The 20,970-nt window shown below is 41.3% G+C and overlaps 1 protein-coding gene across 1 annotated transcript in view; it reads left to right on the forward strand.

Moving 5' to 3' along the window:
• Window positions 1-667: 667 nt before the first annotated feature.
• TAFA4 (TAFA chemokine like family member 4) overlaps window positions 668-20,970 on the forward strand; it is a 208,235-nt gene continuing 187,932 nt past the window's right edge. The window contains 1 exon segment of the mRNA NM_001076435.1: window positions 668-776. The gene's annotated coding sequence lies outside the window, so the exon portion shown is untranslated.

A 20,970-nucleotide genomic window follows, 5' to 3' on the forward strand; every position in this document is an offset into this window, starting at 1 on the left:
CCAGAGACCTAGGGCAAGCCACTGACACTCAGGGAGCCTCAGTTTTCTCATCTGTGAATGGACACTACTCAGGGGACCAACCTGAAGGTTGTTGTGAGGCTGTATTTGGTCCTTGTATCTGCATGGCACCTCGTGGCACAAACAACTGTGAGGATAGAGGAGCCTGATCTCAATCAGGTAATCACGCAGGTGAGGGTGTGTAAGGATAAACAGTGGGGCTGCCTGGAAGGGGAGGATCTTGTAACCAAGAGATGCCGTGCCCTGGGGTGAGAGGGAAGGTTCCTCGCAGGCAAAAATAAGGTAGCACACCTGGGGTCTGGCAGCCAGGGAGGATTCCTAAGCTGTGAGAGGAGCTGGGAGGTGGAAGGAGGAGGATAGGAGGCAGATGACGAGGAGGAAGAAGACGCAGACCCACAGGAAGCCTGGGTCCTCGGCCCGTGAGCACCGGAGAAACCTCCAGGAGTTGACAACTTGAGCCTGAAAGACCCTGAGGACAGTGGCCGCTGGGGTCTGCTTGATTCAGTGATGGACTGACAGTCCTGTGAGGTGGAAAAACTCCTGGAGACCAAGCGGCCCCCAGACAGAAGTTGCAGAGGTTCCAGGGCTATCAGACTTGAACTTTGCTTCCCACTGAGTGGTTTCGTCAGCATCACCTGAGAACCTCACCAACGGCAAAGGCCTGCCAGCCAGCCTGCCTTCTCCTGGCCTCAGAATTCTCAGCTACCTACATCCGAACTTCGCTTCTGCCCCTTCAGTCTGAGATTAAAGGGCAAAAGGTATGTGATCTATGCAAATACATGCACATATTAATATGTAAGCCCAAGGATCAATTATGTAAGGTGGCCAAGGGGTCGCTCTGCCAGGAGAGAGGTTCTTCTGGGGAGGTGGAGAGGGGAAATCAAATGTTGTGGTCTGTGGGTGGGTTGGAAAAGAATTTCCAGACGTGAGGCGGAATGAGAGGAGACTAGAGTTTGTTAGAGTGGGAGATGGTGTTAGAGCAGTGGGCCAGCTCGTGGGAGAGCCGACCCCTTTTGTGGGCCAGTAGCCAATTTTTATAGCCTCAAGACAGAAGAAATTCCTACTGGAAGGGTGGCATTAGGTGATTGGTTAGGATGCTAGAGGGTGGTAATAGCGTGGATATTTGACCTAATATGGGTTCAGTGAAGTGACTGGTTTAAACCCAGAGGCTCATGGCAACAGTTGCTACGGGGCTCGCTCAGTTCTGAAGATTTTTGTCCTTTGACCTTGGTACAGGGCCCACACCAAAGCTGTGTTTATTTTATTTTTTTTAAAGAATTAAAGTGAATTGCTGTCTGTTGGAGGGAGAGGGGAACTTGAGGCAGGTGTTATCTATGATGTTATCGCTCAGGGGCACATGGTTGAGAAGGGCTCTGCCTGGACTAGGGTTTGTCTCAGTGATGCCCCAAGCCTGCTCCTCCCCCCACTGCTTTTTAAATTAAAGTACAGTTGCTGTATAATAATGTTTTCAGGTGTACAGCATAGGGATTCACAGTTTAAAAGTTATATTCCAAAAAAGGAGTTATATTCCGTTTACAGTTGTTACAAAATATTGACTATATTCCCCATGTTGTACAGAATATCCTGGCAGCTTGTTTATTTTATACATAGTAGTTTGTGCCTCTGAAATCCCTCCCCCTAGCTTACCCCTCCCCACCTCCTTCCCCCCACTGGTAATGGCTCTTTTGGTGCCTCATATCTGTGTGTCTATTTTGTTTTTGTTACATACATTAGCTTGTTCTTTTCTCTAGATTTCACATATAAGGGATATGATACAGTGTTTGTCTTTCTGTGTCTGACTTATTTCAGTAACTGTAATACCCTCCAGGTCCATCCATGTTGCTGCACATGGAAAACTTTCTTTTTTATGGTTGAGTGGTATTCTGCCTCTGCTTTAAACGTTCATCTGTCATTGGACAGTTAGGTGGCTTCCATGTCTTGGCTCTTCTAACTAATGCTGCTGTGAACATTGCAGTGTGTAGATCTTTTTGAATTAATGCTTTTATTTACTTTGGAGATATACTCAGGAGTGGAATTGCTGGGTCATATGGTAGTTCAAGTTTTAGTTTTATGGAAAAATCTCCATACTGTTTTGCACTGTGGCTGTATCAGTTGGCATTTGCACCAGTAATTGATGAGGGTTCCCTTTTCACCATGTTCTTGCCAACATTTGTTATTTTTGTTATTTTTAGTGACAGTCTTCGTGAGATGATAGCTCATTGTGGTTTTGATTTGCATTTCCCTGATGATGAGTGATGTGGAACATTTTCTCACGTGCTTGTTGGCCATCTGTATGTCATCTTTGGGAAAATGACTGTTCAGATCTCCTGCCCATCTTTTAATTGAGTTGTTTGTTTTTTTTGATGTCCAGTTGTATGAGCTCTTGATAAATTTTGGACGCATGTGTGTGTGCTAAGTCGCTTCAGTTGTGTCTGACTCTTGGCGACCCCATAGGCTGTAGCCCGCCAGGCTCCTCTGTCCATGGGATTCTCCCAGAAAGAATACTGGAGTGGGTTACCATGCCCTGCTCCAGGGAATCTTCCTGACCCATGGATTGAACCCATATCTCTTACATCTCCTGCATGGGCAGGCAGGTTCTTTACCACTAACTCATATCATTTGCAAATGATAGAGAAACTAGAGATTTGTCTCAGTGAAGATCCAAGCCTATCTTTTATACATAGAAAAAAGTTCTTGACGTGAATGAGAAGTACCTAGTGCATTACTGCCTATGTGGCTGGTGACTTTTGTCAATATTCAGCATTTTGTCCACCTGCCCCTTAACATCACCAGGAGCTCCCGTCAAGTCTGCTCAGTGGGTCTGCAGGCCTTCAGAAGGTGCTTCTTTGGCCAGGAAGTGGCAGTCTGAACATGGGTTGGAAAAGGTTCGATGCACTATACTGGGTGCTTGGGGCTGGTGCACTGGGACGACCCAGAGGGATGGTATGGGGAGGGAGTAGGGTTCAGGATGGGGAACACATGTATACCTGTGGCAGATTCATTTTGATATATGGCAAAACCAATACAATATTGTAAAGTTAAATAAAATAAAAAAAAGAGAATTTCCAAACACAGAATTGCAAAAAAGAATGAGATTATTAAGAACAAAGGGCAGAGATAATGTGGAAGCTGCAAGCACACCGGGCCGACCCCCTGACAGCCTTGGGAGAGCCAACAGTTTTCCTGGGTTAGTAGCCAATTTTTATAGCCTCGAGACAAAGAAGGTTCTTGCTGGAAGGGTAGGTGATTGATTGGGGCACTGTAGGTTGAGTAACGGGGTGCGCATTTTTGCCTAATTTGGGATTAGGAAGCTGACTGGTATGAATCAGGGGGGCTTTTGGCAATGGTTACAATGGGGCCCCATCAGTTCTGGAGCTGACCTTGGCTGTGGGCTCTGCTTCCGTGCCCTTGGGGCAGGACTTCACAGCAGGGTTTAGATTTGGCCCACCCCAGTGATACAGGGGTGTGTGATGATACTGCAGGAGCAGAGAGTAGCTTGGGAACATGCACTGAGCCTGTGCTGAGGACAGCACCCACATGCTTTTGATCTGGTTGCCTTCTGGTGGCCTTGCTTGTCTCTGAGTTAGAGAAATTGAGTTTCTGAGTTGCATGCAGTAGCAGAAAATAGTGATGAGGTCAGAAAAAAGAGAAAAAGAGAAAAAACAAAACCCTTTCCAAGCAAGAAAGCAAAATACTATTCAGAAGGGGCTGTTTTGCTGCAATCGTGTAAAATGTGGACTCATGTATGTTTTTAATTGAGAAATGTAAAACATGCCCCACCATCCTGACTGACAGGCTGACATTTCCCATGTCCTTGGTCCTCATCCCACCCTTCCCTCCACCCCTAAACCCTCATCCCCCTCTTCAGCCAGTCCCCACACCTGACCTCACCTTCCTAGTTTGAACCACCATGGAAAGAGTGGCAGTGTTATTCATCACCTTGAAAAATGCTACATGGAGCCCAAGGGTTGTGTGTGATGGTCATGTCAGTGGGAACAATTCATTATTCCATCAACCACTTGGCATGTCAGTCAATGAAAAAATATGTGCTTTAGAACTGACAGCTCAAAATAGTCTTTTCAGCAATTGGCATGCCAAGATCTTGATAGTATAATGAATTGTTCTTTAAACCTATCATTTCATGCCATCAATTTGGCCATGTAGACTTTACCTTTTTTGGCAGGGGAGGGGGGAGGCCAGGACTGAATTATAGAAGTTATCTAAAATAACAAGCTAAATAACTTTGTAACCTGGGAAGGAAAGATTGGAGTTTTGAGAAGTAGAATTAGAAAGAATGTTCCTTGGGGAAGATAGGTAAACACAATTACTACTAATAAACGTGTAAGAAAAGTTCCCTGAGGTTCTATGAGTCTTGGGCATGAAAAAATAGTTCATTCTCATTGACCGCTGAAATTTTATCCTCGTTTTCCATAGTAAGGAACCGAGAAACTGAGATTATTTATTATTCTGTGTGCAGCTTGATATATGTCTGCTGAGCAGTGTATTTAGTTCCTGCTTATTTAGGCGATGTGACTGTCTTGGATTGAATTTTGAGTTCCGTTGGAAGGTCAGTTTTTCCCAGTTAATCTCCATACATAGATTTCTTTTCCCACACTTGATGTATGATTTTTCTTATACTCCTGGGGCTAATTAATTCCATTCCCATTCGCAAGTCTGAGCTCTTCAAAGATCCACACCCATCTCGTCCTCTGAGTATTTTGAAACCAGGACTGAGAACTTGCACAGCTTGCTGGCTTTTTGGAGAATGTTTAGGACCTTGGCATGTATTTTGGGTGACTTCTGAACGTGGCACACAGCATGTCGAGGTTTCAGCTGGTCAAATTGCTTTCATCCTAAAATGTCAGCTTTATTTCTAGGAGCAGCAGCTGCCACAGACCTTTTTTTTCCCCCCTCAGATATCTCCACTGAATTGCTTGGTGTGTCAATGGTTATTTTCCGTCCTGTTAAATAATGCCAGTTGCTCCAGTGATGGTCATTTTAATACCGTCACAAAATAACAAGCAGTGTCAATTTGTTTTCAAGATTGAGTCTTAATTGTTCACCATTGTTTGAAAATAGAGAACAGCCTCATTAATCCACTGCTGAATATTAAGCATTTCATTAAAATATTGCCTGGAAAGGAGAGTTACTTCAAATCCCCTTCACGTGTCCTTCACGGCCAGCAAAATGATCTATTCTGCATTTTTAACTCTCAACCCAGAGAAAAATTGGGGCATCTGTGACCTTTTAATTTGTGCTTCAAAGAAAACATTTCTTAACGTTATGTAATAAATCAATCATTACTTGCTTAATAATCTTAATGCATGTCTTTGAAGTCAGCAACCCACAAGAGAGGCTGGGATTTTTAAAAATTGACAACTCTCTGGTCATTTGATGTAAACCGTGTTTTATTGATCAGCTGTTATCAACTTCATGTAAAAAGCATGTGATCATGAGGGACAATGAAAAATGAAGACTATTTTATTTATGTGTATGTGTATATGTATACGCATATTTATAGTCTCTAAGTACATAGGAAATATAATTTGAAATTATACTAACTCCCTTTAAACCTTTCTTATCTTATCTTTGTACAAGTGCATCCTAACATAAACATGATCTGTATGTTTCTTGGTTTCTCTAATATTGAAATGAAAGTTTTTGCAACCATATTTTCTATGTATTCTAGAAAGCAGTTGTTTAAAATGCAAATTTACCCACGTTCCTTCAATCCTCTTTCGTCTATTTGCCTTGATTTCCCTTGTTATCTAAAGAATTTTTCAGTTCAGGCATTCCTATACTTTGAAATCATGTCCTTGTTACTTGTTATTAATGCTCTGTTTATCATACCAAAAAAGGAATCCCAACCTTGGATTTTTGTTTCATTTTGTAGATGAGCTTCAGATAACGCAGTTGTAGATCTGCCGCTTCTTTAATGACTAACTGCTGAATTATAGGTTTTCTGATTTGAAGTGTATTTAGAAAAAGCAACAAAATGCAATTAATCTGATAGTAATAGGAACAGAAGTTAATATTGGCCTGAAGCTAGACTGCTCATTGTAAACATCTAGCCTGCATAATTGACAGTCACAGAGGCTCACTTCTGGCTCCTAAAAACGGTCCTCTCATTACTGCCTGCACAGCCCAGCTTGACCCCATTCTTCTGCAGAGTTCTGCCCAGACATTTCCAAGCTCCTGCGTTGGTCACTGACACAACAGCAGCTGTGCCTCTCTCTGAGCTTTCATGGCTCTCTCATTGCTCTGGCCTGGTGAGCCCCTGAAGGGGAGTGGCAGAGGGCACACCTGGGTTCATGACCTTAACTCAAGGCTCCCAGCTTTGAACTTGGGTAAGACTTTGACCCCAGGGACCACCCTTGAGGCATGCTTACCTTGAGAGGTGGCTGTAAGGATGAGCAGATATTGTCTACTTATTATAGGAGCTCCGAAGAGCTCTGACACCCCCCACAGGGAGGGAAGATGCCCTGCAGTATTCACTGTTTTTTTTTTGGATGGGGCGGCACTTCCCACCCACAGCTCCCAGCCTTGAGTTGGGATGTTGTTACCAGTCACAGGGTACCTCTTCCCTGTTCTCTCTGCTCCTTTCCACATTACCTTTTCCATCATTTCTATTCAATAATTAATACTGCAAGGCTTTTCTTTATTGAAACAGTGCTCCCAAAGGTTTTTTAATCTTCTTTTATCTGAACTCTTGAAAGATGTTTAGACAGAATTTTTTTTTTTAATGTATTAACTGCTATTTTTGTTTCTTTTTTGTTTCTTATAAGGTTACTAAGATTGATTGCAGAAATCTGTGATATACAGATAGGGAAAAGTCACTAAAAGGAAACCATAGTATTTATCAATCCAGACCTAGGCTGTGCACATACCACCAAGGGGCACACACAATTCAGACACAGACACAAATTGTACACACACAGGTTTGCAGATAAAACTTTATTTGTGCTAAGCTACAAATATATACATATTCATGGTATGTATATTTTTGGATAACTTATTATTTGCTAACAATAGGAGTTAAAGGCCACCTCCTCAGTACCATAAAAATATTTACATCACCATTTTTAATGTCTGAAGGTAATTTCATTAAGCCAATCTCATGTCATTGAGCATGAGGTTTCTTTCTAGTAGCTTTCTAGCTACTGAATATTATCAAAGAAAAAAATTGCTGTGCCTTGAATATCCTTACACATACATCTTTATACATATATCCAACTGTTTTCGTAGGATAATTTCCAAGATATAGCACTGCTTAATGTCAGGACATGCACATTTTTAGAGATTTCATTTAGGCTGCCATTTCCTCCTCCCGGGGATCTTGCTGACCCAGGAATCGAACCAGAGTTTCCTGTGCCTCCTGCATTGGCAGGCAGGTTCTTGTACCACTGAGCCACCTGGGAAGCCCCCAGAGATTTGATTACATTCTGATACATTTTCATCCAGAAATGTGGCATTTTTCATAGACCCCTCAGCAGATATTTGAGTATGCCACTAGCCTACATATTCCCAACACTGGATATTATAAGTTGGCAGAAGGGTCTGTAGGTGGAGTTGCAGAAGAGCTTTTACAGGAAAATACTGAAAGAAGAAAACATATTGTATCAATCTGTGTTTAATATATTGAGACAATTCTGGGCACTGTGGTTAGGAAGATGAGTTGCAGTCCTGAGGCTGTGAGAAGGATCATGGCTGCAGAGACAGTTTCTCCAGCTCTGGAGAGCTGGACCACACACCAGGAACTATTCTTTTGATTGAATAGGCCCAACAAGGAGCAGTGACGAACATTATTTAGACAGCCCAAGAGGCTGTCACTTCTCAAACTAGGTTAACTTAAAAAAACAGGCTACACAGGTTAATTAAAAGATAACACTGTGCAGTTGGACGTAGCACCTGGGTAATTGTTTCTTCCACTGAGACAAGTATGTAATGAATATTACAGAGGTCTAGGGGAAAAAAACTAAACTTGTGTGACAAAGATGAGACTCTCTACCTAAAGCTCGAGTGCTTTCCCTGTATCCCCAGATTAGGTATTTATAAGCCTGGATGCATAATGGAGCAGTTTTAAATGACCTACAAATGCTGAATAGCTATCCTGGTCAGTAGGTTTGGGTTGTGTTTAATTGTATGAAATAGATGACAATTACAAAACCCTTTTTATTTGATAAGTTTCAAATACACACAGAAGTAGAGTTGAGCGATGAGCGCCCACATACTCGTGACCCACTTACAGTGATCATCAATTCATGGGCACTCTTGTATCATGTACACCCTACCTCCTTTGGCACTGAATTATTTTGAAGTAAATTGTGACATCATATCATTTTAGTCGTAAATATTTCAGCGTATAAAAAGGTGATCTGGGTGATGGGTCCTAATCAATTAAGTTTTCCGAGTTAGCATTATGAGAATATCTTTTTAAAATACTGATTAATTGTACAGCCTCCACAAAATGACTTCTCTGAACCTCAGATTCCTGTTCTGTAAAAGGGATACCAATAATACTCAGATATGGTGGTGGTATTGTGGGGATCATGGAAGATACTCAAGATAACATAACATCAAAGTGATGGAAAACTGTTAACTCATCATGATTGCCATTGTCATCACTGGAATTCAGATTTTATAGGTGGGTGACATATGGGAGCTTTGAAAAGCTGAGTGATGTAAGAGGCTGCTAGGAAAGGAGATGGTGGAAAATGTGGCAAGTATATCAGAAAAAAGTAAGGAAACCAGGAGATATATGAAGGAGATAAGCAGGAGGAGCCAGTAGCCCAGGCATGTGGGACAGTGAGGGTATGGGTCTTCTGACCTCTGTGGCCACAGGTTCCGTTTCTTGGAACCAGGATACAAACTTGGAAAAGTGAAATGTCAGTGGAAGTTGAGGAGGAGACAGAGAACTTGGGGTTTTAAAATGTTAAATTCTATTAAAGGTCATACCATATTATTAATAATAAATACTATTACAGTGTAGAAGTTGAGCTATACATATGGAAATAATTTTTTTAAGCCTTGCATAATGGGTCCCTACTTTCCAGAAATGATTGATATTGCAAATTTCTAAGTGAACAATGCATGCAAATCATCTCATGGAATTTATGTTGGGGGGATTTGATTGACTCTCTAGCAATGGAAGATACCCTGGAGGAGGGCATGGCAACTCACTCCAGTATTCTTGCCTGGAGAATTCCAGGCACAGAGGAGCCTGATTGGCTACAGTCCATAGGGTCGCAAAGAGTAGGACACGACTAAGCAACTAACACACATTTTCGCTAGCGATGGCTGTCTTATCAAATGAAGATGGTGGAATGATTCCCCAGATAATTTTGAAATTTTGGATCAAAGGTGACTGTCTCCATTCTTCTATTCCTTGAACATTTATTTTTTTGACTAATACTGATCACAATCTAATTTCTTCATCTGAAAAATAGCATACAGGATAATTTCACAATACGGTATCTCCAGATGATAGAATTTTTAAATGTATATTTGTAAGTTATTTTAATTGTTATGCTTTAGAAATGAATCCAGGCAAACTTTGACAACCCTTGCTTTTTTTTCAGAATTTACCTATCCTGTCTCTCATTCTCAAAGAACTGAATAGCCACAGAGATACATTGATGAATGAACCCCAATAAAGGAGTTAATGGCTGATATGGTGTTAACTGGGGCTACTCCTCTTAGAGACTATGTGCAATTGACAGTCTCCAGATGCCTTGACTGGAAGGAAGGGATAATGGAACCCTTTGTGGTTGCAGTGCCAGTGAGAGAAATATTTGGGGGCAGGATGACATTTGGTGTCTTCACATTGAATCACACAAGAGTAAAATTTGTAAATCACGTTAAAGAGTTTGGATTTTATCCTTAACCAGATGCCTCCCAATGAAAATGGAAAATGACATAATAGTAGTTGGATTTTAGAAAGGTCAGTCTGGGTTGTTCAGAAGCAAGCAGTGGGGGGCAGGGGAGGGGGGAAGTGGGGAGAGGGCAGGGAAAGTAGGAGAGAAGTATAGCTAGGATACTGCTTATACTGGCAGTGAGGGTGGAGGAAAGCGAGCATGAACTGGGAGAGTGGCAGTGAGGGTGGAGGCTACTGGGCTCTTAGTAAGTGTGAGAATCCGTAGACCTTGATTGTCAACTGAACGAAGAAAATGTGGGTGAAGAGGTCAAGGATGATACTCAGATTTGGAAAACAGGGTAGATGAGTGTATCCCTTGCTGCATCAGCTCTGGCAGGGAGAGAGGCAGGTTTTGGAGTAAAGGTGTGAGTTTCATTTTGGATGTGTGGAGTTTGAGGTGCCTGTGAGCTGGAGGTACCCTGTGGGTATTAGGATTTTGGTTTCTGGCAGGACAGATGCCTCTGGGGTAGACATAGTGGTTGAAGCCTTGGGAATGGATAGGATCAAATGGACAGCAGTCAGTCACAGAGAATATAGATACACAGATGCTGAGCCTGGCTTGTGTCAGCCCCCTCCGGGTGGTGAGTAAAGCAGCTGTGGATCCTCCATCCCCAGCCAATAGCTGAATTATTACAGAGTGAGCCCTGGGAGCCCATTGAGTGCCACGTGGAGTGGAATCACTTAGCCACGCTCCCCCCACCTCAGTCCTGTCCCACTAAATTTAAGGTGCTATGTGATGTTTGGGAGAAGGCAATGGCACCCCACTCCAGTACTCTTGCCTGGAGAATCCCATGGATGGAGGAGCCCGGTAGGCTGCAGTCCATGGGGTCGCTAAGAGTCAGACTGAGCGACTTCACTTTCACTTTTCACTTACATGCATTGGAGAAGGAAATGGCAACCCACTCCAGTGTTCTTGCCTGGAGAACCCCAGGGACGGGGGAGCCTGGTGGGCTGCCGTCTATGGGGTTGCACACAGTCGGACACGACTGAAGCGAATTAGCAGCAGCATTAAGCCACCGTGTGTTGGGGTTGTTTATTTGGCATTAGAAAACTAGAAGAGTTGTCTGTGCCACACTCCCTTGTAATCCAACTTTGAAACATGATATGCTCAACTGAGTGTTCTCTTAAGCCAAAGGGACCTACACACTGGATGAAAACCTGTGTTTTCATCTGTGTATGAAGGATGATAATACCTGCCATCCCTTCTTTTCAGAATTATTTTATGGCCCAAGTAAGATAATATATTTGAATACACTTCATACATTATAAAGCCCTCTACAAATATAGATGAATTTAAATAGAATTGGAAAGCACTCTATCAATATAGCTGATTTTTATTATGGAAAGAAAGTTTTAAACTGATATCACAAATGTTAAAAACAGTATTAAATATTCAATGCTACTGCCTGTACTTATAATTTGAAGTTACATAAGGATCATCAGAATGACTTTGACTTTTCCATAAATTGATCTAGAAGCTTTTTATCTAGTTCTCTTTGTCTGTTTAGTATTTTGGTTCTTTGTCAAAGGATGGGAGTTGATTTTCAGCTCTTCTTTCATCTAGTGTTGGTCTAAAAGGCCTTATTTACTTAAGGAAATTGAGCAGATCCATCTTGGTGGAGAACAGGGAATAGGATTGGATCCAAATTGATACCCAGGAGTAAGAGGCTTCCTTGGATGGCTTGCTACTAGCTACTGCCAACTTGCTTTTAAACTTTGTCACGTTACCTCTTCAGTAAATTGAATTACCGAATTATCATCAGTTGCTCAGCAATCTGGTGATCTGGTACCAGTTTTCTTCAGGGTAATTGAAACTATTTGTGTAATTTAAATTAACACCCATCTTGAAAATTTTCCATCACGATGACTTTGAGAAAGAGGGTGGACAGAGGGTTCTAATTGAATTGTGATCCTTAATAGATACAGAGGGAAGAATGCTTTCCCAGGTTTATTTTTTGTTCTTTGACACATGCCTGTAATAGCCAATTCAAAGTAAAAGCAAAAAAAAGTCAGATGTGAGGTGGGATCATCTGGGTCATTCCTGTAGACTACAGTGTCTTAATATTGGCACTACTGACCATCTGGGGCTGGATAATTATTTCCAGGATCGGGGGCGGGGGGAAGCTATGCTGTTTCTTGTAGGATGTTCAACAGCATCCCTGGCCACTGCCCATTTTGATGCTTTGGTCATTTCAACCCTCAACTCAGTCGTGAAAACCAAGAATGTATACAGATATTGCCAAAGTCTCCTAGGGGCCCAGTTACCCCCCTTTCTTTGAGAGCCATTGCTGTAGAGGATAGAGTGTGTTTCTGCTAGTAGGAAGCAAAAATATTTTGCCCCAAACTCTTCTCTACCACTCATCCCATCTCCCTAGCCCCAGCCCACAGCTTTGTGCATCACATACATTTCTTGTTGAATCAGCTCATCTCCAGGGGTGCTTTCCCTGGGCAGTGATCTCATGTTTATCTCCTTGATGTTTGACAGTGGACTGCTCTTCATCAGACCCACTTGGAGACTGACATCCACATTTGAAGGTGCTTTTTTTTTTTTAAAGAAATCCTTTAAAAGGTCATAAAACACTTGGCATTAGTTTCTTAGAGTGTGTGATGAATATTTCAATAGTTAAAAATGTAGTCAGGCAGCAAGGAGATGATTTAATGTTGTAAATAAATCTCTTTGTGGGATTTAATGTGCAAAAATGGACAGCAATGGCTTTAAAAAATCATTCCCCAAATGATGGGATCTATACAGTGGTGCTCTCTGTATGTTGAATCCATATCTGGAGACAGTGTTCATTGTATCTTTCTTAGATATTGGAGGAAGACACTAAGATTACTTTCTCTCTTGGGACCTCTATATCTTTTTCTCAAAAGGAGAAGCCTATAAGGTCAACTTTCTGGGAAACAGTACTGATATCAGATCCTTGCAGAATGTACTGTCCATTGCACTAATTGAATTCCAATAGATAATAGTCACAAATGATAACATAGAAGTAGTGATAATGATCAAAGAGTTGTGTATGTGTTAATATTCTAATAACCCTGTGAGTTGATTGTGGAGTTGATCAACTATGGTCCTCTTGGCCACATTTGTAATGAGAACTAAGAACATTATTTCTATTTTTTTAAGTGACTGAAACAAACAAAATCAAAGGATGAAGAATATTTCTTGACTCCTTAAAATTATGAAATTCATATTTCAGGGTCCATGAATAAAGTTTTATTGAGATGTAGCCATGCCCACTCATTTACATATTGTCTGGGGCTGCTTTGACAGAGCTGAGCAATTGCGATAGAGACCACACCGCCCACAAAGCCTGAAGGACTTAGTATCCAGCCCTGGATGGATAAAGCTGGCTGACCCTTGATGTAATTATGGCTTACTGCCCTCATTTTATAGAGGTGGAGGTAAAAGTACAGAAAATAAGTCATTTGTTTAAAGTCATGTGTCAATAATGTGACAGAGCCAGAAATCTGAAGTTAAATACTCTGGTCATGTGTGGTGACAGTAAAATTTGCCAGGACAGAACTCCTCTTTTTTTTTTTTTTCCTTTCTTTTTTAAATATTTATTTTATATTGGACTATAGTTGATTTACAATGTTGTATAGTTTCAGGTATACAGCGAAGTGATTCAGGTATACATATATCTATTCTTTTTCAAATTCTTTTCCCATTTAGGATATTACAGAATACTGAGCAGAGTTCCTGTGCTATACAGTCGGTCCTTATTGATTATCTATTTTAAATATAACAGAGTGTATATGAGCTTCTCTGGTGGCTCAGACAGTAAAGAATCTGCCTGCAGTACAGGAAACCTGGGTTCGATCCCTGGGTTGGGAAGACCCCCTGTAGGAGGGCATGGCAACCCACTCCAGCATTCTTGCCTGGAGAATCCCCATGGACAGAAGAGCCTGGTGGGCTGTAGTCCATGGGGTCACAAAGAGTTGGACCTGACTGAAGCGACTTGGCACACACAAAGTGCATACGTCAATCCCCAATTCCCAATCCCTCCCCCCACCAACCTTTCCCCTTTGGTAACCCAGAACTCATCATTTTAAACAAACTAGAAGAAACAACTTCCCATAATTCAGCTCTTTCTTATTATACTTTGCAGTCCATTCATACTTGATTTTTGTATGTAGGTCCCCAAGCAGCAATTCCTGAATGAAGTGAAGAACGTTTTGTACTCCTTAGGCTGTACTTGTACAATATTCTCTTCAGCCTTTCTAAGAACGGGTGTTTGTACATTTCCTTTCATGCAGCAGGATTCCTGCCATACAAGGAAGCATCCCTGAGGGGCAGAGTCCTGAGGTCTGGAAATCTAGGTGGGTAACTGATTTTCTGTTACACAGAAACTCTTGTGGAGGGAGGAAATGTCAAGGGCAGAAGGACGGTTTCTAGGTCTGCGGTAATTGAAGTTTAAATATCTATGTAGAATAGTTAGGAACTTAAAAAAAAAAAAAAAAAAAAGAATCTCATCTGTCTGGCCCAGAATTGGCCTTGCTTCATTCAATTTCTCCATTTCAAAAGATGAATGGCTGCATCGTCTGCCAGGATTTAGCTTCCAGTCCCAGGGCATCATTGTGTTTCTAATCTGATGTTTGGGCCATGACGCCATCCCCTCTGCTTGCCGGTCAAGATCCGTTCCTTTTTTTTTTTTTTTTTGTTAGATTGTTAAAAGGCCCTAGACATGGATCAATTTCAGACAGCTTTTGGCTCTATAGGGAACCAGCTCACGGGTCTTTGGTTTTATTTTATTCCTTTCAGATTTTAGAGCAGAGTTCATTCGTAGTAGCAGAGGGCTATAATCATTCTCATTTTAAAAATACAGCCACACACTCACAAATTAAGAGTGGGGGATGTTCTAGATCTTGACTGAAGTGATGGTTCTGTGACTGAATATACTTATCAAAGTTCATCCAAATGTATACTAAAGATCTGAGCATCTTAACTTCAACTAAAAGGGCATTAGGAGTTCCCTGATGGCTCAGATGGTAAAAGAACCTGCCTACAATGCAGGAGACCCCGGTTTGATCCCAGGGTGGGAAAGATTATCTGGAGTAGTAAATGGCAACCCACTCCAGTATTCTTGCCTGGAGAATTCCATGGGCAGAGGAGCCTAGAGGGCTACACAGTCCTTGGGGTTGCAAAGAGTAGGATACAACTGAGCGACTAACACTTTGAAAAGGGCATTAGAGGGAAAATATAATACGGAAATCAGGTTTTTTTTTTTTTTTTTAAGTGAGAATAGTTAATTAGAGCACCTGTGTGAGGCTGGGTAAACCCAGAATTACTCTTTAGTAATCACTTCTAATTCTTCAGATTTCTTGAATCCCAGATCAAGGTATGTCCTTGTGGGAGGCTTAAATTCATTCCCTCTAATTTGTGTTCTGCATTCCTTTGAAGGTAGTCATTCTAAGGCTACATAAGGATAACTAATATTTATCCCTATAAATAGTCAGTGTCAGAAAGGTAATCTTTATTTTTGAATCTCTTTATTATGCCACATTGGATTTACAATTAAATAAAGATACAAAATCTACCTGGGATGAAGGGCGGTGAGGGTATTTAGTGCTTATTTCCTCAAGCTTGCGAGAAAAGTGAAGTGTAAAGATAAGAAATATGACTTTAAAATAAAAAGTCTTTGGGTGGAATCATTTATCATGCCTCCGATACAGATATCCAGCCTTAGATATAAATATTTCAGGATCAAGATGCTTTCATCTCTCTCTGCCTTGCAAGAAGGGAAGATTGGAAACAATCTTCTTTAAAGTAAGCAGCTTTAATGATTGTTTCTAAATCAACTGAACTGTGTTGGAAAAAAAAAAAAAAAGAAGCTGTACGAATCCTATAATCCCTAGTTTAGTTGTAATGAAATTGTCCAGGCTAAGAAGGGAACAGATGGATTCTGATTAATTTCTACTAAAACCAGCAAGTATCAGCCTCAATATTCTTTATAAACTTATCAGGGTAAATGTTATATAGTCATAAGAGGATGGAGGAAAAAGAGATATATAAATGAACTTATAACTGGGTTATGAATAGTTAAGGGGGATATGCTTAAAAACACTATCTTTAGCAACATATCAAAGTGGAGATTCATTGAATCAGGGTTTTCAGAGACCTTTTCAGATTTAATTCCTTAAAAAATCGTTTTGTTGTTGTTGTTTGTTTTTCCCAAGAGAGGATTCATGGCTCTGAGTATCCAGCAAAGTGGCCCATTGCATATTATGGGCTTAACAGTAAGAAGAATGCAAAACAGGATTCAGAGAGCAGAGAAGTTGTGCCTCAGATTCGCCATTCATGATTCCAGGATGATAATTGAAAACAAAGATGAACTTTACCAAGACATAATTTGGAATGAACTTAGACAGTTCGGTTGCCACAGTTCATTAGTTTTATGGTTGATATTTAGGATACTGAGGGGTAGAATCTTAGCTTCCCCTGTCCTTTTTGGGACCTCCTCACTCCTCCAGTCTGTCAAAGGGGATACAGAGAGATCCAGAGGCTTAAGCTTTAAGTCTGGCATCCACTTGAAACTAGAACTGAAAATTAAAAAAAGGCAAAGCGAATCTGAGGGGGCATTGGTCCCACATTCCCATAAAGTATGAAGTATTTACCTCCAGCAGAAAAATCAATCACTTGGTCTTAGATTTAAAAATCCTTCTGCTGTCTAGCTTTGTCTCCTACCTGGCATCATTTTACATTGTCCACTTCTCTCCCTGCTGGGCTGTGAGGTGGCCATAGGCTGTGAGGCTTCTAAGGAAGTAGAATCCTAACTATAACTTTCAACATTATCAATACCTAACTAATGACCGATGATCAACAAAAGACAATACATATCATCCCCCAAACTTGGAGTTCTCATTTAAAGACAACACAAAACCAGCTCTAACTTTGCTCTGTAGTATTAGGAGCAGAATGGGATCTTTCTGAGAACATACAGAAAAAAAATCTCTCCTTCACAGCTACTGAGTGATATATTTACATACAGAAACATGAGGTTTGTTAATAAAGTCTCTGGTGGTTTTGTCATCGGCTGCTGGGATGTGGTGAGTAGTAAATGAATTTGGAATTAATTCAACACTAGATACTCCATTTGTTTCTGTTATTATCTTGTCATCATAGCTGTGACTTGGAAATAGGATCTGCTTAGGGACAAAGACGCTGGTTTACTGTAATAAAAGCAGGCTGTTTGGGAAATTTGACCCTAGAATCGTGATTTTAACTTGATAGTAGCCTATCTACCTGGGAGCTTCTGTCCATCTTCTGCCTGCTAGGTCTGTAAGTAGAAGAGACTCCGCCTTCAGAGTCCTGGCAGAAAATGACAGTGACCAACTTCCCAGTGAAATACGGCAAGCTCCACGCATGGGGCCTATGAAAATGGAGCCCATGAAAATGCTTTAATTTCTTTTAAAACCAAGAGGGAAAAAGTGGCTATAATCCAGCCAGATTATATTCATCTTTATATCAGTGCTGTCATAAACTAAAAAAATAACTGTAATAGTAATTGTAATAGTTTTTTTATGGAGGAAGGATTCACAAAGGTAGAAATGCCAGGGGCCCATAAATGTCATCGTGTGGACCTGGAAACTGATGACTCGCAAAGATTTTTCACTGAAGAGAACAAGATGAAGGGGGCTGCTTGCAAAGGTGTGGTTCGGATCAAGAAACTGGCCAGCGGGAGTGGAGCATTCAAGAACTAGTAACCTTGAGTTATTAGTAGCCATGAAAACCATCAAGGACAAGTAACCATCATCACCCTTGGGCCTGAATTGACACATTGGCAGGTGGTGACTATTGGCCAAACCCAGCTAGAAGCCAAGGGAAAAAGTAACCCAGAGGTCATTCCACATAGGTCAGCATCATTGGACACAGAGCAGGACAGGAAGAGCAGAAAATAGACCAGAGCTGGGGAGCTGGGGTTGTCAACCAAGAAGAACCAATACTAGGACTCGTATTCCAACCACTTTCTGTCTCAAGAATTTTTAAGTGGGTGTAACCTCTGCCTTTGTATAACATTGATAGGATCCATGTGTGAATTACAGAAAAAAGGAACTTATTTTCTGCTGCAGAAAGAAACAGATTTGAAAGGCTACTACCCCATCAAGTGACCCCAACCTTTCTTGCTCACTTGCTGTAACTGGAAGCACCTGTCTCTAGGGTTCTCCTCCCTTTGCAGTCAGGGCTCAATCTCCTTTTCCAGTCCAGCAAGGGGGCAGTTTGGAGAATTGGTCAAGGACAGACTTTTGAATCAGACTGTGCCTGGCCTAGTTTGGTGACTGAATAGCTATCTGACCTCCCTGTGCCTCAGTTTCTTTATCCGTAAAAATAGAACACTAGTGATACAGGCTTCATGGGGTGGTAGGGAAAACTAAATGAAGTGATAGTAGTATTATGAGCCAAACTCTATTCTGAGTGCTTTATGTATGTTAATTCATTCAACCACACAAAGAAAAGCAGAGATTAAACCACAAAGAGAGGCATTTGTGATGCTATTCTTTGGGTTTCAGGACATAGCTGTGCTTGAAACTCAGCTGCCACTGGACTTTTCATGTATGTGAATCAACAAATATTCTCTAAATTTGGGGGGGAGTTCTAAGTCGCTGAAATGAAATTTTTGTCAACTGCAACCAAAGCAGTTCCAACAAAGTAGATACTGTATACATATGTATGTGTATCCATAGGGGCTTCTCCCATGGCTCAGCAGGTAAAGGGTATGCCTGCACTGCAAGAGACATGGGAGACACGGGTTTGATCCCTCAGTTGGGAAGATCCCCTGGAGGAGGAAATGGCAACCCACTCCAGTATTCTTGCCTGGAAAATCCCATGGACAGAGGAGCCTGGCGGGTTACAGTCCAAAGTGTCACAAAGAGTCAAACATGACTGAGTGACTAAGCACACACACACACAAATCTATGTAATAGTGTGTTTATATATACATAAATATATATTTGTTAGCTGGATAAATCAAGGAAGAGAAATGATAGAGTTCATGTGCGTTGTCTCTGAACTTTGGCAGATGTTGCTCTCAATAATCTATAAGATAACTGATGAAAATGACCTCCTGCTTATTCAGTACCTATGGTGCCGGGCCATGGTGTGTACCTTATTTGAAATAGTTCTCATAGGTACTCTTTGAGGGCATTATTAAAACCATACCCGTTTTATAGAGGAAAATACAAAGCACCAGAGAGCTGAAATAACTTCCTCAAAGTCAATTAGCTGATGGGTTGATTGAGCTAGGATTCAAACCTAGCCCTTGCTCTTTTCTCATAAAAGACTGCCTCCCCGATTTGCATTCAGCATGCAGGGAGGGATGGGTTTGAGCCAGGGTGGTTTTTGCCCATCTTCTCTTGTTGCATCAGAGAAGGCGGGGATAACCACAGCACAGGGTAAAGGATGATGGGGTGAGAATTGCGGTGAAGAACGGAGTTCATAATGATAAATGAACACTGTGCATCCGCTCTGAAAAGGCAGCTCTCTCTCCTACAGAATAACTGAACCAGTAGAGGCTTTCCCCTACCTGTTGCCCACCCTGTGTGTGCATTAACAGCAGAGCTCTCCGTTGTTTATTTCTGCGGCAAACCATCTTGCTGTGTTATGTGTTTTGGCAACAGTAGGAGAGTCTGAAGCGATACTCACTGGCCCAGATCCAGAAGCTAATTCCTTCCTAATGATTTCTATTTGTTAGCAATCTTCTGCTCTTACTGAAACAAAAAGCCCGTCCTAATGGTGGATGGAGATGAGTGGGTGGCAGGGGGGTGGTGGTGGACGGTAGTTCCCAGGCCTGTGGCCCCTTGGTTCCCCCAGAAGGGGCCCTGGGGTAGGGATTGGGGGGCTGATGAATCTTGAAGTCCACTCTGGCAGGCTTCAGCCTCTGAAGGATTCAGTCCTTCTCATGTCCTGCTAATCAGGAATGAAGAATGGAGAAACATCCTCAGATTCCTCCAAGCCCAAGAGATGAGAATCTTGAATTACAAAGGATTGCCTGTCAGACTTGCTCTGATTTTCCTCAGCATCAAATATTTTCTCCTCCTCCTGTACTTCATCACTTTAAGAGGGCACTCATTATATTTTTCTGTATTATTTTCTCCTAATAATTATTTCCCTCTCTATTCTAGAGCACTAAAAAAAGAAAATACTCCTAATTCCATCATCTGAAGAGAATGAATTTTAACATTGGTACTCTCTTCCTTTATTAAAAAATTTGTTTATTTTCTAGTTAAAAGCTTGTTAACTAAGAGGACAGTGTCCTTTAAGAGGACTCTTTATATTTGGGGTGGCTAGTGTATAGTAGATGCTGTGAAATGTTTGCTGAACCTAGCTGGTTGAGATGAACACAGGTCCAGCATTGATTTTATCTTGTTAAAATTTTTTTTCCAATTAATCACCTCAAAGTTGCCTGGAAAGCTCATCAGTCAACGTAGACCGATGAGGAAAGAAGTTTCTTTAGCAACTGAGGTTTCTGCATATCTCAGCCCCCTGGGTCTTTTCTTCTAACTCCTTTCTGTCTGCCTGCTTTTTTTTTGTTGTTGTTTTTAGAACTTTATTGAGATAGAATTAATATACCATAAAATTCAACTATTTAAAGTGCTTTCAGCTTATTGACAAGAGTTATGCACATCACCACTACTTATTTGTAGAACATTTTCATTCCCTAAAAGGAAACTATCCATTTAGCAGTCACTTGCGATTTCCCATTCCCTCAGCCCCTGGCTACTGACCTACTTTTTCTTTCTATGATTTACCTGTTCTGAACACTTCAGACAAACAGAGTCATACAGTATGTAGACTTTTGTAACTGGCTGGTTTCATTTGATAATAAACTCAAGCAGTGTTCTAAAGATTCATCTGTGTTATAGCAGGTATCAGTATTTCATTCCTTTTTTGCTCTGCTTGCATTTTCCTGTCTACTGACTGCTCACTTTCTTTGAGAACTCTCTCCCTAATGGTATGTGTGTGTATACCATATGTGTATAGATGGTCTCTGCTACTTGATACTTGCTTTCTTTACCCAGGCAGTGTCGCATGTAAT

This window comes from Bos taurus, chromosome 22 (assembly GCF_002263795.3).
Source record: "Bos taurus isolate L1 Dominette 01449 registration number 42190680 breed Hereford chromosome 22, ARS-UCD2.0, whole genome shotgun sequence".
Classification (NCBI taxonomy): Eukaryota; Metazoa; Chordata; class Mammalia; order Artiodactyla; family Bovidae; genus Bos; species Bos taurus.